The sequence below is a fragment of the Electrona antarctica genome (genome assembly GCF_951216825.1).
Source record: "Electrona antarctica genome assembly, chromosome: 8".
NCBI lineage: Eukaryota > Metazoa > Chordata > Actinopteri > Myctophiformes > Myctophidae > Electrona > Electrona antarctica.
In genome coordinates, this window is record NC_136789.1 from 46,211,097 (window position 1) to 46,226,708 (window position 15,612).

Here is a 15,612-nt window from a genome sequence, read left to right on the forward strand (position 1 = left end):
AATGTATTTTGACGATGACGAAGGTTTGACGAAGGTGCCGCCATCATGCGGCCATGCCGCATGATGGCGGCCTCCTCCTGAAAACCTTCGTCATCGTCAAAATACATTTTTTATATGATAGTTTTATCGTGCATGCTACATCATCCAAATCATTTATTTCTAGCGATCATCTTATATGATTTTGCCTATAAGCCACGGTACAATACACTATTTTGATTATCATGCAAGCGCAATATTATATAGATTTAGTAGTATAATGAATTAGCTTAGCTTTGCGGCCTGCATTACACCACCCTTCCCCCAGCGGCGCGGAAAAGTAATACAAAAAAACAGGGATCATAATAAACGATAAAACAATACTGAATAGATGGGGAAAAAAGTAATGGAACATTTCTCATAATATATAGCATATAAACCACGGTACAATACGTTCATTTGATCATCATGCAAGCTCAATACAGATCTATTTGAAAGCCCCATTGGTTCGCTTAGGACTCCACCGCTGTAGCAGTGATGATGATGGACACTTTGCTTTGATGTGTGTTGGCTACAATGTGTTGGCATTTTTCGTAACAATGTTTCAGACAATAAGATTCTTACCATCGAGCTCATCGGGGGACGGTTCGGCTCCATCGCTGTCTCGAAACGGCTCAAAGTCCTCTTCGGAGGAAGATTGGGGGGGGGGGGGCGACAAACCCCTTGGAATACCTCGTAACCCGTGTAGATCGGCGGAGCACGGTGTCGTCGCTCGAGCCAGGCCGGGGAGAGGGACCGCTAACACTGGGCGCAGGCTTGGGGCTAGTAGATGCGAGAAGGCCGCGATCCTGCAACCCGCTGCCACCGGGCTGGGGACCGGGCGAAGCCGCTTGCCTGCTCTTCTTCTTGACGGGGGACAAGAGCTTCACATCGGGGACGACAGTAGGCTCGACATCGGGGACAAGGGGCTTAGCATCAGGCCCGGGGGGGACAAGAGGCACCACCGCATCTCCTGGCTTCTCTCCGTCGCTACCAGACAACTCCTCGTCGGTCTGAGGTGGAAGAGGATCAGGATTACGGGGCCGGCCCTTCTTCCCGACGAAGACCATGCGGAGATGTTCCTCCATGGTTGTTTGGCGCACACCACCAGTGGAGGTAGAGGGAAGGGGAGATGGACGCTTGGAGCGTTTTTTTGGCGCCATGTCGAACTACACTCTGACACTGACTACTGACCGACTACACTCGTAATCTACTATATAAACTAACAAGACGTACAGACAAACCAACACTCAACCAACAGACAGACACACACTAAACAGGTAAAAATAAACACACTAAACTAACGATCTAAAGCTATACTATACACAGATAAGACGGCAAGACGCGGACACTTTTTTTTGGTTTTTTTTTGTTTTTTTTTTGACAGACAAAGACAGACAGACAACAGACTACTAACTAAAGAATCTAAACTAAATATAAACCTAAATTACTACAACTAACTACTAATATTACTACTACTACTACTACTATTACTACTACTACTACTACTGCTATAAAACTCGCTCAATCAATCAATACTACTCACTCACTTTCGACACGCACCATAGACTACTCCAAAACTGTCTTCCCCACGCAGATCCCGGGGGGGTGGCCAGGTTTTATAGCAAAGGATGCCGGTGTGTCACGTGACACGGGTTTTATGGGTAATGTAGTTGGAATATAAGCTCAGGAGTTTAAACAGCGCTCCGGAGGATGTTAATATGGTTAGATTAATAAGAAAAGCTGAAGACGCCAATTGGCGTCATTGATCATTTACGGAATTCTGATGAAGACGCCAATTGGCGTCTTTCATCTTCTAAGGGTTAATAGCAGCCAACTTTTCATTATAGCTGCATAGCTTTTTACTTATTTAGTCAGGAGATCCTGTAAATCAGTGGTTCTCAAAGTGGGGTTCAGGGACGCCCAGGAATCATTGGGGAGTCCCAGAGGGTCCCCAGCAAAATTCGTAAATCACTGTTAATTACTGTCCTGTTAATTTAAGTCAAAAGCAGTTTAAGGAGGTGCCGATGGCCTAGTGGTTAAGGTGCATACCACATATAGGCTCTGATGAAGCCTGATAGTGAGTTGCAGGTTCAATTCCCGAACCCATTGCTGCTATTTTCAAAACATCTTGAAAAGTATTTGAACATAATAAGCCCGTAAGGCGTAGCCTAATTGATTAACCACTCAATCACTAAGGAACTGACCATGTTTTCCAAATCCTTTTAGTTCATAATATAAGTTGGTGTCAACATCTAGTTTGTCCTACAAGCTCACAACACGTATAGATGGATAGATAGATGTGAGGTGGGAGTATAACTAAGAGTATAAATGAAGCATCAGACTTGCAGCACACGTGACGCATTACTTTCCGTTTACTGCCTACCATTATTTACATCAGAAGATATAGTGTAAAGAGGACACTTTGCCGTGGTAGTGGATTTACAGCATGGCTGCCAGTCAGACAGTTCCTAACAACTTGCTTTACGAATGTAATTATTCTGAATGAGTTTAGAGGACGCAAACAGCCCCAAATACAGACAAGTTTACAGTCATCATTCTTTACCGTCATAAATGTATAATTGCAGCAGGGGGATAAAATCCTCAGTTAAAACCCATGCTAAAAGAAACGACCTTGTCATCTCCCTACCAAGATAAAATAACACCACACACAGCTCTGTGATGTACTGTACAAGTCTTAATTGCCTAATCCGAATGCACTCTCATTTCCTCAGTCTAAATAGTGAGGAAATGTTTGCAATGTCAATGTTACAAACCCACACCTCATTACAAACCCACACCTCATGTTAAGAACAACAACGCCCAGATAAGCCAATACAGTTGGTATTTATGAAACATACTGTAGGTGTTGGGTGTGAAAAGGACAAGTGTTGGTTTGAAATTAGCAATAATAATGAATGAATGAATGAATGAATGAATGAATGAATGGATGGATGGATGGATGGATGGTTAATTAATTAATTCATATTCCAGCCATGGAATTTCACTTGGTGTTGTCACTAATTGCTACACTTTGATAGTCTACTTGGTATTATTCAGATTTCTGTTGAGTGAATTGCAGAAACATCCACCACACTAGACAGACTCTCAGACAACTTAGCCAGTGATTACCCTTGAATATGATGGGCTATCCACACATATAATTAGGCCGATTGTCTGCGTGACGTGCTTAAGAGACCTTAATGGCCCTCTCTCTCTCTCTCTTTTATACACACTCCGTTTCCCCTCCATATCCTTCTTTCCCTCTATCTCTCTGCCGCACAATACCCACTTGGCTCATGCACAGTTGGCATTTTGTCTTGGCCGCGTGCTAAATGAGAGAGGCAACATTAGCATCTCAAAGATGCTCTGCTCGCCCAGCTAATGGCCATGATACAATGGCTGCTCCAACACTTGATGGATCAGTGAAGGATTATGCCATCTGGCTTTGTGCCTTAAGTCCACCAAGAGAGAGAGGGTTGGAGTGACCCACGGCAAGAGGCACAAGTTCATGCAGATGGCATGCATGTGCGGCGTGCGCACACACACACACACACATGCGCACAGCATATACAGTACTTTGTTGTGTGCAGTGTCGTGCACGTTAGTTACTCTGCTTTTTTATTTTCTTTGTGTGCACTACCTACTTGAAAATAAATATAAGTCCAGCGTAAGGCTTCCTAATGGCAGAGAGATGGCATCTTGTCAGTGGCAGACAAAGGAGGCGATACTAACCACAGGCAGTGAGTGTGGAATCCATTCAGGTGTCAGTCACCTGACACACAGCAATGGACTCATAGTCGAGTGCTTAACTGGTGCTTGTCATTGGGTTACTCAGGGGAGAGAGGCCAGAGCACACACCACAGCACACACACAAGTCCCAGGAGGAGGAACTCAAAAACCTCAATATGAATATATATTCATCGTCTAAGGCAGGTGTTTTATCGGGCCCCATTGCACCTGTCAAGTCGTATGTGTCACACTGCCTATGGCAAGGCGGCACCTATCACAGACCTGGACATGTTTTCCTTCTCAAATGTTTACTAAAGACTAAAGAGCCAGATTCGGAAATTGCAAATTATTTTTTTTGGGTTTGTTTTGTTTAAATGTGGTGTCTTGCCTTATATGAGGATATGGTTGAACAGGTAGTGACCACATGGTGAGTTATTTGGGAGTTTGCGTGAGTCAATAAGCAACAGCAGAATCAGCTGTCACATATTTTCATGGGTGTAACCTAACATGCAGCTGTTCCTTATAAATGGGACACCATCTAAACCGGCTTTCCAATGGTATGAAAGTTATTGACAAGAAGCATTGTTACGACATATATTATATACACACGCACGCACGCACGCACGCACGCACGCACGCACGCACGCACGCACACAAACACACACACAGACACATATACAGTGTACAGACTGAGAGAGAGACAGAGAGAGAGAGAGAGAGAGAGAGAGAAGAGAGAGAGAGAGAGAGAGAGAGAGAGAGTTCTACTGAATAACACACCGTCGTCTATATTAGTAAAAAAAAAAGAAGGTCTGCTATGAAGCAGTAAGGACACTCACGCTGCTATCCGATATGGATCAGAGCTTTATTGATCGCTGCATGCGACTAATGTGTCCTTTGCATTTAACGATGTTAACTATGTCTTACATCAGGAGTGGACAAAGATGTTATCCAGGCTGTATCATCATTCACTCGCATAAGCACATTAGTGTCAAAATGTGATCATACATATGGTGTGTTTTGTGAATGAGGTTGATTGTGTTTATGGTAAGTTTACAGTTCTAATCACACACCATATGCATGCCTGTAACTTTCACAAGCCAATATAATGGGTCCAGTTGGTCCATGTCCGTACTGAATAACAGTTACTGCTTGCATAATGTCTTCAGATTAACTACTTCAACCCGTCTAGGCTCTTCAATGTTTTTCAGGCCAAGGACCCCCTAGCTGAGAGAGAGATGAAGCAGGGACCCCCACTACATGTTGTATTCATGTTACATTTGTGTTTAAACACTTAAACCCTCAATAGTTGACGGTTGGCTCTGTACTTGGTCTGCTCTTTTTTCCCTTTACACCAAACCTCTTTGCTGAAAATACACACAATGCCTTGTGGTATGATATGCTTATATATCTGCTTATAGATCTGCTATTTTCAGCTACTGTTCCCCTCAGAATAGGGATGCTATGGTTCTAGTGGTTAGTGCAAAAAAGAGCCCTATAATACAAAGATTTGGCGGCGCCCCGAAACTGGGAGGTTGGGGGTTTGATCCCCGGCCGGGTCATACCAAAGACTGTAAAAATGGGACCCAATGCCTCCCGGCTTGGCACTCAGCATCAATGGGTTGGATTGGGGGGTCAAATCAACTAATCAAATGATTCCCGAGCGTGGAACGGCTGCAGCTCACCGCTCCTTGGCTGCGGCTCACCGCTCCAAGAGATGGGTCAAATGCAGAGAACAAATTTCACTGCGCTAACATGTGTGACAAATCGTACGACTTTGACTTTTGACTTCACACAAGCTCAAAACATGACACATTTTGAGCTTGTAGATTTACTATTTTTGGTTGAACGTTCCCCCCAGCTTGCTGGAGTGGTTAGTATCAATCAAGCAAGCAATCAATCAATCAATGGCAATTCATTTGTGTAATTAATGTAAATGAACGAATGTAATGATATGAGCTGAGTGTGTAGATCGTTTATTTTAGCTTTTTATTTCGATTTTGTAATTTAGAAAGTACAAGTTCCGAATTCCGGGTTTGGAGAACTCAGGGTTAGCTGTCCAAATTCTATAGGTCCTGAGAAACTTATGTGAACCCGAGCTGTAGCATAATGGAAAGAAATCCAGAACCTGTGAAATATGTTATACGCCACGACACAGTTCAGGCTTGTGGATGTGTGAAATGTTAGCGGGGAGCAGCTTTAGCATCACACATTTAATCACTCCATTAACACTTACCTGACATCCTGCTGTGTTTCATACTGTACTTGCAGTGTGTATCAGTCCTATAGTACAGTAAAATATACAGTTAATTTAACTCAGTGTGTGTAGAAATGGAAATATTTAGTTTCTATACTCTGAGTTAAATTAACAGATTAAGGATTTGACTGTGCGCACTGCACGATAAGAATACAGTACGTCTCCTCCTTTCACTGCACGATAACAATACAGTACGTCTCCTCCTTTCACTGCACGATAACAATACAGTACGTCTCCTCCTTTCCACTGCACGATAACAATACAGTACGTCTCCTCCTTTTCACTGCACGATAACAATACAGTACGTCTCCTCCTTTCACTGCACGATAACAATACAGTACGTCTCCTCCTTTCACTGCACGATAAGAATACAGTACGTCTCCTCCTTTCACTGCACGATAACAATACAGTACGTCTCCTCCTTTCCACTGCACGATAACAATACAGTACGTCTCCTCCTTTCACTGCACGATAACAATACAGTACGTCTCCTCCTTTCACTGCACGATAAGAATACAGTACGTCTCCTCCTTTCACTGCACGATAACAATACAGTACGTCTCCTCCTTTTCACTGCACGATAACAATACAGTACGTCTCCTCCTTCCACTGCACGATAACAATACAGTACGTCTCCTCCTTTCACTGCACGATAACAATACAGTACGTCTCCTCCTTTCACTGCACGATAACAATACAGTACGTCTCCTCCTTTTCACTGCACGATAACAATACAGTACGTCTCCTCCTTTCACTGCACGATAACAATACAGTACGTCTCCTCCTTCCACTGCACGATAACAATACAGTACGTCTCCTCCTTTCACTGCACGATAACAATACAGTACGTCTCCTCCTTCCACTGCACGATAACAATACAGTACGTCTCCTCCTTTCACTGCACGATAACAATACAGTACGTCTCCTCCTTTCACTGCACGATAACAATACAGTACGTCTCCTCCTTTCCACTGCACGATAACAATACAGTACGTCTCCTCCTTTCCACTGCACGATAACAATACAGTACGTCTCCTCCTTTCCACTGCACGATAACAATACAGTACGTCTCCTCCTTTCCACTGCACGATAACAATACAGTACGTCTCCTCCTTTCCACTGCACGATAACAATACGTTTATTTATAGTGCAACATCACCCCAAGGGGTCTCTGTGCACTTCACAACAATACACAGCAAAAAGCTGAAAATACAATAGCACAATAACACAATAACACAATAGCAAGCATAATACGATGTGTCAATACTCAATACACATGGATGACATAAGTACCATACGTTAGGAAGGACACAGTTAAAAATGCGTTCAGAAAATCTATTCAAATAGCATATAGGGTTTTGAAACCACGGGGCAGAGCACGGTGAATATAGTGATTTCTAGGGGGAACCATAATTCAGGGAGAAAAGATGGGTTTTAAGTCTAGATTTAAAAATGTCTAGTGAGTTGGCATCTCTTACTGTCTGTGGGAGAGCATTCCAGAGACAGGGGGCATGGTGTGTGAATGCTCTGCCCTCAACCGTTATTTTATTGTGGTATGTGACTGTGAGTTTTCCAGTATCTTGGGAGCGTAGAGGTTGTGGGGGGATGTATGCTTTTATTAGGCTGGACATGTATGGTGGAGCAAGTCCATTTAGGGCTTTAAAGTTCAGGAGGAGCACCTTGAAATGGGCTCTGGCCTGTATGGGTAACCAGTGTAATTCTATGAGTGTGGGTGTGATATGCTCGAATTTCCTTTTCCTTGTTAGTACTCTGGCTGCAGCATTTTGGACAAGTCTAAGGCCGTTTGTTGTTTTTGATGGTAGACCGGAGAAAAGAGCATTGCAGTAATCAATCCTTGAGGTGATGAAAGCGTGAACCAGAGTTTTGGCATCGGGAAGTGATAATATTGGACGGATTCTAGCCAGGTTGCACAGATGGAAAAAGGCGGAATTTGTGATGCTTTTGATGTGGGGTATAAATGATAGGGATGAGTCAAAAATGACTCCTAGCTTTCTGACTGTTGGTTTATTTATGAGTTATTGGGCAGCCATCAAGGTTTATGGTTGTGTTGTTGAACAGATCGGTATGTTTGGCTGGGCCGACTAGCAGCATTTCGGATTTGGCAGAGTTGAGGAGTAGAAAGTTTACGTTCATCCAGTTCTTAACTTCGGTTAGACAAGTTTCAAGGTTTTGAATGTTAGACTGATCGTTTGCTGTGATGGGGATGTAGAAGGATGGTGTTTTATTCATTTGTATATTGCACATTTAGAAATATACAGTATTAGCACATTCTTTAAAGCTGGCCTAGCTGATGCCGCTGAAGTCAATGTCGGGAGGCAAAGAGTTTCTAGAAAGATGTGAATGGTCTGCATTTCTATAGTGGCTTGAATTCATTCACAGAGCTTTTCAATGTGCGTTACATTCAGCCATTATACACACCATCATCATGGGGAGCAGTAGGAGGTGCAGTGCCTTTCGACCATGAGAACTAAACGAACAAAACCGTGCCGTGGAATGTACCTATTTAGGTCCTCGATTTGTTTCCTTAATGCTATGCCCTTTCATTTGGGCCCTGTACTGCTCAGGAGGTGGCACTAACCCCGAATACTGGGAATCCAGAAAATGTGTCAGGGACCCCCACAATTAGGCTGTAGGATTTGACAAACGAAAATAATTTGTTCCAGGGACCCACAGAAGCAACGATTTGAGTTAAAGATGTTTATATACACTTTATATTCAAAGATTTGGACACATTTTCACGATTTAAAAAAAATAGCAGATCTAAAATCTCCCATAGTTTTGAAGTGAATACTTCATAATTCATATATGAGATGTCACCTCCTCAATTAAAACCAAAAGATTTTCGTTATTGGTCTCTGTACTACTGTCAGACAGTGACCTAATGTATAAACATCCACAAACATATTCTCTTGAAACTCTGTCAAGATGTCAATGCAACTTCTTTGACTTCTAATGACCTATTGATATAAAGCAGCAATCCTCAGCAATGTCATTGTCAATATTCTCAGAAAATATATAGCTGTCTACGTCAGCCGTCCACGACAAAGAGACAAAACAGAAGGAAAGGTTGTCTACTTCTCTCTGCTTTCAGAATAATGCATAGCTTTCAATTATCTACCTTGTTGTCTATGTCATGTACTGTATGTAAAATCAGTGTTATGAATGTTCCTTTTTGTACACAGGAAGCTCTTGAAAAAGAGACCTTGGTCTCAATGGATTCCCCTGAAATAAAGGTTTCATTCAAAGCCTTTGCTATTTCTGAGTTTCGAGTTGTTTGCTTATTAGTTTTGAGAGGATTTAGTCAATCTTCAAATTTGTACATCTCTCCATCTCCATCCACTTGAAGGTTTTACACAGTATTATTCATCATCCTCAATTAGTCCTGGGCTGAAATGATGGTCTAACTCTCCATTATTGATTAATAGAACACATCATAAGAGCTTGTGTGCTTATCAGCTGGATGCTCAAAAAGGTCCTTGATACGAACATGTTAACACTTCACCGTGCCAGCCTGCCTCATGTCCAACATTCTCACAAAGACATGCACTTCCATGCCAGGGAACACGTCTTGTGTGCGGCCCCTGACGTGGCCCGCTGCCTAATCTAGTTGAATACCCCTGCTTGTATATCTGCTATTTTTGAATAGCCAAAGTATAAAGCAAAGGTTAAAGTGGTCAAAATCTAAAATGACACAGGTGCTTTCCCGGTCTTACAGTAATATGCAGGTTAATAACGTACCTGCCCCTTTAGGGTTGGTTCTGGTTATAATGTAAAAAAGTGTCCGGTTCTGAGAGGTTCAAGGTGACCCTTCATCAGGGACGGCTCCCGGGGGGGGGGGGGGGGCAAGGGGGGGCTTTAGCCCCCTTTGGTGGAGGCATAGCCCCCCCTCAAAACAAGCCCAATTGACTGACTTCTATGTAAACAAAGATTCATTAGCCCCCCCCTCTAAATAGCCAGCCCCCCCATAGCACCCCCAGTCACAATTTTCTGGAGCCGTCGCTGCCCTTCGTAGTGGACACTAAGCCAGGAGGACCTTCTGGGTCCCAGCCCAGATGGCCGCTCTACCTCCTGAACCACCCCCCCCCCCCCCCGACCCAACCACCCTCTAAAAAAAGGCACCGGGGGGGAGTGAAACACCAACGCAAAGTGAGGTGCACATCAAGCACACACACACACACACACACACACACACACACACACACACACACACACACACACACACACACACACACACACACACACACACACACACACACACACACACACCATCTCCTTGTATCCAGGCTGCATCCCAAGTTTAGCCTGGAATAGCATGCTGGAAATGCTGACGTACGTGAGCTTGGGCCAGAAGCATGAAATGCAGCCAGAGAATCACACATTTAATGAAGCTTTCGGAAGCTAATTAATTAATTATGGGGCGAAGAAGGAAGCCTACAAGATTCTGTTTGTTTACACATCTGCTGGTAGGGATTAAAAAGGATTTGGCGGCCCCCTCGTCCACATGACTTTGTTCAGCTCGGTTCAAGTATAGGTCCTCTGGAAATTGGCACCAATCAAGAAACTGTCAGAAGATAATTGCTGAATAATTAATGTCAAGTACACACTACAGATATGTGGAATATTTATATGTATAGACGTGATTTATATGTGGGAATATGCAAATGAAATAAGCTAATAAGCTAAATCTGTATTCGCAGACAAACTCGAAGAGGATATGAATACAAATCATTGATATGTTTACAAATGCACACATACAGTACAGTACACAGGCAGGTTCACATACATAAACAACGCACGCACACAGACACACAAGAGGGTATTAGTAACCCTGCTACCCACGCACCATGCCCACTACCAGTGTCAAGGTCCCCTGGAGGGAGTTGATTACTCTAAATATGCGGCAGATTGCATTAACTAATCAATTTATATTATTAATTAGATCCATAATGTGATGGGGCCATTACTCAAATCCTGTTCAATAAATTTCACTCACATGCAAACTTGTCTCTCCTGATTGAGATGTCTGTTGAAGCTTACCGTACGTCACTGTACTGTACTGTACTGTACTGTACTGTACTGTACTGTACTGTACTGTACTGTAGAGCTCTTCACGGGTCCAAAACAATGGTTCCGAAATCCGAAATGAATCTGTGACATGTTACTGATTCCGACCCGTTCCGAAAATATTTAGATAGTTAAACCAAACCAGAATGGATCCGTGACAATTTCGTCCGATTCCGACCGAGATTTCTTTCAAATTGCGGCACCAAGTCCGACTGAGATCCGATTATTTCCGACATTCCGAGAGACCCGACCCAGCTGAGCCAGGCAGACATAAATGTGGACTATATAGAAATAATATAACATATTGACCAATTACCATTTTATGATTAAAGCGCAAGAGAGAGAAAGAGAGAGAGACACAGACAGACAGAGAGAGACTGCGCGTCTCTTCTCGTCTCCTCAGCGTGCGTGCATTTAAAATTAACCAACCAGATCATTTGTTTTTTACATATATCAGAGTTTTAGCAGAAGCAGATGCATCATGCATGTACTGGTCTTGGCTGAATGGAATATTAACAAGGCGCGACACTCAATGCACTTATAAACAGCTCCTACTTTGCTCTCTTCTTTATCCATGTGTAGGGAATGGGATACACAGGAGAGTTGTCATGGTTTCTTTAATCCTTCTTATATTTGATTTGAGCTTTGCTTTGCTTTCACCTCGTTGAGGTCGACACTGTTGTCGGGATCCGTGATCGTGATATAAAGTATAATTGCACGCCGGTGTTTTCATTCAAATCAGCGCAAGGCAAAACCATGCAGGACGGGGCTTGAATTGTGTGGTAAGTCTTGCGCTGCTGATCCTAAATCAGCATAATAATCACACGTAACACAGCCGTTCGTGTCGCTGCAACACTAACCTGATCCTAGGTCAGCCTAAATTATCCCCGTTTTTCTCCTCCGCAGCGATGCGGAGCATGAGCGCACATGCAGCGGACAGAGAAAAAGAGTATATAGCCTCAGTCAGACTGGCACACAATCACACACTGAATGAATATTTTATTAACATTTGCAACAACAACAAAAAAGCACAGACAGTTCACAACTTCACACACACAGTAGCCTACGGGTCTTCTCGGATCCACTCGGATCTTACACATAATGATTGACAGACCCGAGATCCGAGGGGGGTACGTCCGATTCCGACCCTGCCCGAGTGATTACGTTTAAACACGACTCCGACCCGAGCGGGTCTCGGGTCAACTCTGGTATTTTCGGAGTCGGGGGACCCGGTGAAGAGCTCTACTGTACTGTACTTTGGGCAGCGGTGGCCTAAGGGTTAGAGGAGCGCCCTTGTTGCCGAAAGGTTTTGCAGAAAATGCACTAAAGACTTCTGGTGATTAGTAGTTTTTGTTCCCTACCTATGTTGAATACACTTATTGTAAGTCGCTTTGGATAAAAGCGTCTGCTAAATGACTGTAATGTAATGTAATGTAATGTTGCCGGTTCGATTCCCCGGACGGGCAGGAAAAATCTGGGTCAGGGGAAGTGATTGGTCATCTGTCTGTGTTTCTATGTGCAGGGCGTTGCTAAAAATGAGCACTTCTGAGCACTGCTCAGCTACTATACCCTGGGTAAATAAAGGAAATTTGAAAAATACTCTCATTGTGTGAGATTGCGTGTTCAATTTATACGATTAATCGAAAAAGTTACCATTAGAATGCATGGCTAAGACAATAATGTGTAGTTGCAGGCAGCGATGCAGAAGTAGATTGGGTTGTTGTGGCCTCTCTTCCATCAGCAGGCTTCCACTTTAGATGTGCCTGTTAGACTCAGATGACTGCTCTCTACGCTACCCTGGGAGAACCTCTCCACAGAACACAAGGACATTCATTTAGAAGTGCATACACACGCACACACACACACACGCACACACACACACACACACACACACACACACACACACACACACACACACACACACACACACACACACACACACACACACACACACACACACACACACACACACACACACACACACACACACACACACGCAGGCAACCATGCTTGTCCTGTGCACATGCACAGATGTAGCAGGGTACAAAGCCAATAACACGTATAAAAGCACACCCCGTATACAGTACAGTATAGAGGCCACATCTGCATGGAGAGAGTTAAGGACGAAGACAATTTGTCATTGGCAGGAACTCAGGAATGTTATAGTGGGTTATGGTTTTAGAGAACGCAGCTTGTGAAACCTTACTCTGACATTATGGACACGGTGCAGGAGTGACTTTTAGTTCACTGCAGTCTTTGAGCTGGACTCAAATTCTGATTCTCTGCTGTCAGGTCATGCATGCACTGTAGTGGTCTAGTCTAGTTGGTCTAGTCTAGTTGGTCTAGTCTAGTTGGTCTACTTTTGTGGGTGCACGCACGCACGCACGCACGCACGCACGCACGCACGCACGCACGCACGTACGCACGCACGCACGCACGCACGCACGCGCGCACGCACGCACGCACGCACACGCACGCACACGCACACGCACACACACACACGTGTGCGCATGCACGCACATGCACACACGCACTGTTCTACATGGCATGGCCTACTACAGCCATGCTGTTCATAGAAACTTAGAAAGCTTTAATCGATCAACCTTTATCTTTCAGGCAATCTATTGCACACAGACACGGTTAAACAAGCCAGCTTTGTTCCGTATAGTTTTGTCTGTGTGATGCACAATTATCTTTGATATACAAATGTAAATGCAGAGACAAAAACCTTGCCTGTTAAGTCTATTGATTTCACTTTGCACTCTCTCTCTCTCTCTCTGTGCGTGTGCGTGTGTGTGTGTGTGTGTGTGTGTGTGTGTGTGTGTGTGTGTGTGTGTGTGTGTGTGCGTGCGTGCATGTGTGTGTGTGTGTGTGTGCGTGCGTGCGTGCGTGTGTGTGTGTGTGTGTGTGTGTGTGTGTGTGTGTGTGTGTGTGTGTGTGTGTGTGTGTGTGTGTGCACTGTACATAATGAGTGCGCTTGTGTCTACGTGCCTTGGGGGTGTGACGGTGCGTGCATGCCCCGTGCATCGATCTCACACTTTGTTCCAATTATCAGTCTGGGTATGGTACTAATAGCACTATTCACACAAGCATTAAAGTAGCAGTGGCTACACATCTCAGACAGCATAGGGAAGACTGTGGAATCCTGCAGCATTCTGTTGGAGATGGAGATAATAAGACCAAAATCATGTAAAAGAGATTATTATTCCTGGTTAAAAAAAATATATATATATTATATATACAAATAAATAAATACATAAAACGATTTAATTTGGCCATTGGGTGGTTTTACATTTATAGTAGTGGTCTCATAGCGGTTTCTAGTTTAGGTTTACATTAAGAATGCATTGCAAGAAGGTGGTGTAAAAGACCAAAGGCTCGACTAAACCTGAGCCGCTGCGACGGTGTTCAAGGCCAGCAGGACTTAAAGGTTTCATGACATGCTGTTTTTTTTCTTCTGTATTTTTTTTGAGTGGTGCGAACCGCTCCAACATGTGTGTTTGGGTGTCTATTAGTCGGCAATCTGGGAACCCATCGACAAAAAAAGGAAAACAGAAACTGTTCTTGAGAGATGAATTAGTCGGCAGCAGCACGGTTACTGTGGTTTCCGCCATGTGAGATCATGTGGATCTATACATCATCATCATCATGATTAAAAAGGCACCACTCACTTCACATGGGTGTGATTTATTTTTTATTCTTTTAGGTTTTCTGACCTCAATTACACCCCACAATAATCTAACTTGTGTGAAGTGAAGGGTGGCTTTGACCATGATGATCATGTCTGATGATGATTTTAGTATTAGGGTCTCTGTAGTCGGTGGAGTATCTGTGTTGTAAGGCCAGATACTCATGGCTGGTACATGATAGCTCCTGCTGAGAGGATTTAGGATCATCTGGGGGTCATCCTGGGATTTGATTTAACTCCATTGCATTTTATGTCGTTGGCTATGGTTGGTGCTAGTGCCATCCCAGTGATGTTGCTATGAGTCATATCCATATATTGGGTCCCAATGTCGGTAACGCCCAAAGATAAGAGTTTACGATGTCAGACTTGGATGTGGCAGTTATCTCTATATGACACAGTCTAACTGGCGGTGATCAAACACATATCTTGTATGGAGCTGGCACAAAATATTTTCAGATGGGGGTCAGCAGCCAAATATATATTAATTTGGGGGTCCCTGAAATGAAAAAGAACGAAAAAAAAAAAAGACAAACTGCTTTTACGATAATATAATCTCTAATCAGAGACGAGACTAGCTGCAGGCATTGTGTAAAACAATTCAACAAAGACTGATCTGTGCATAATTTCATTAGTCTAATTAAATGTTATGACATTGGTCAAGGGTATGGCTATTACGTTGCTTTCTCATTTACTACATGATGCCTTCGGATAGAAACTAGAAGAGAGGGGGCAGAGAAGGTGAGAAGGTCAAGGGACTCGTACATCCACGCGAGTGCGTGCGTGTATGTGAATGTGATTCTACACTTGAATGATGTCACTAATGTGCAATTCCTAATTT

The 15,612-nt window shown here is 43.6% G+C and overlaps 1 protein-coding gene across 3 annotated transcripts in view; it reads right to left on the reverse strand.

Moving 5' to 3' along the window:
- Nucleotides 1-15,612, reverse strand: part of cadm2a (cell adhesion molecule 2a) — a 414,954-nt gene that overhangs the window by 157,435 nt on the left and 241,907 nt on the right. The gene's annotated exons all lie outside the window — the stretch shown is intronic.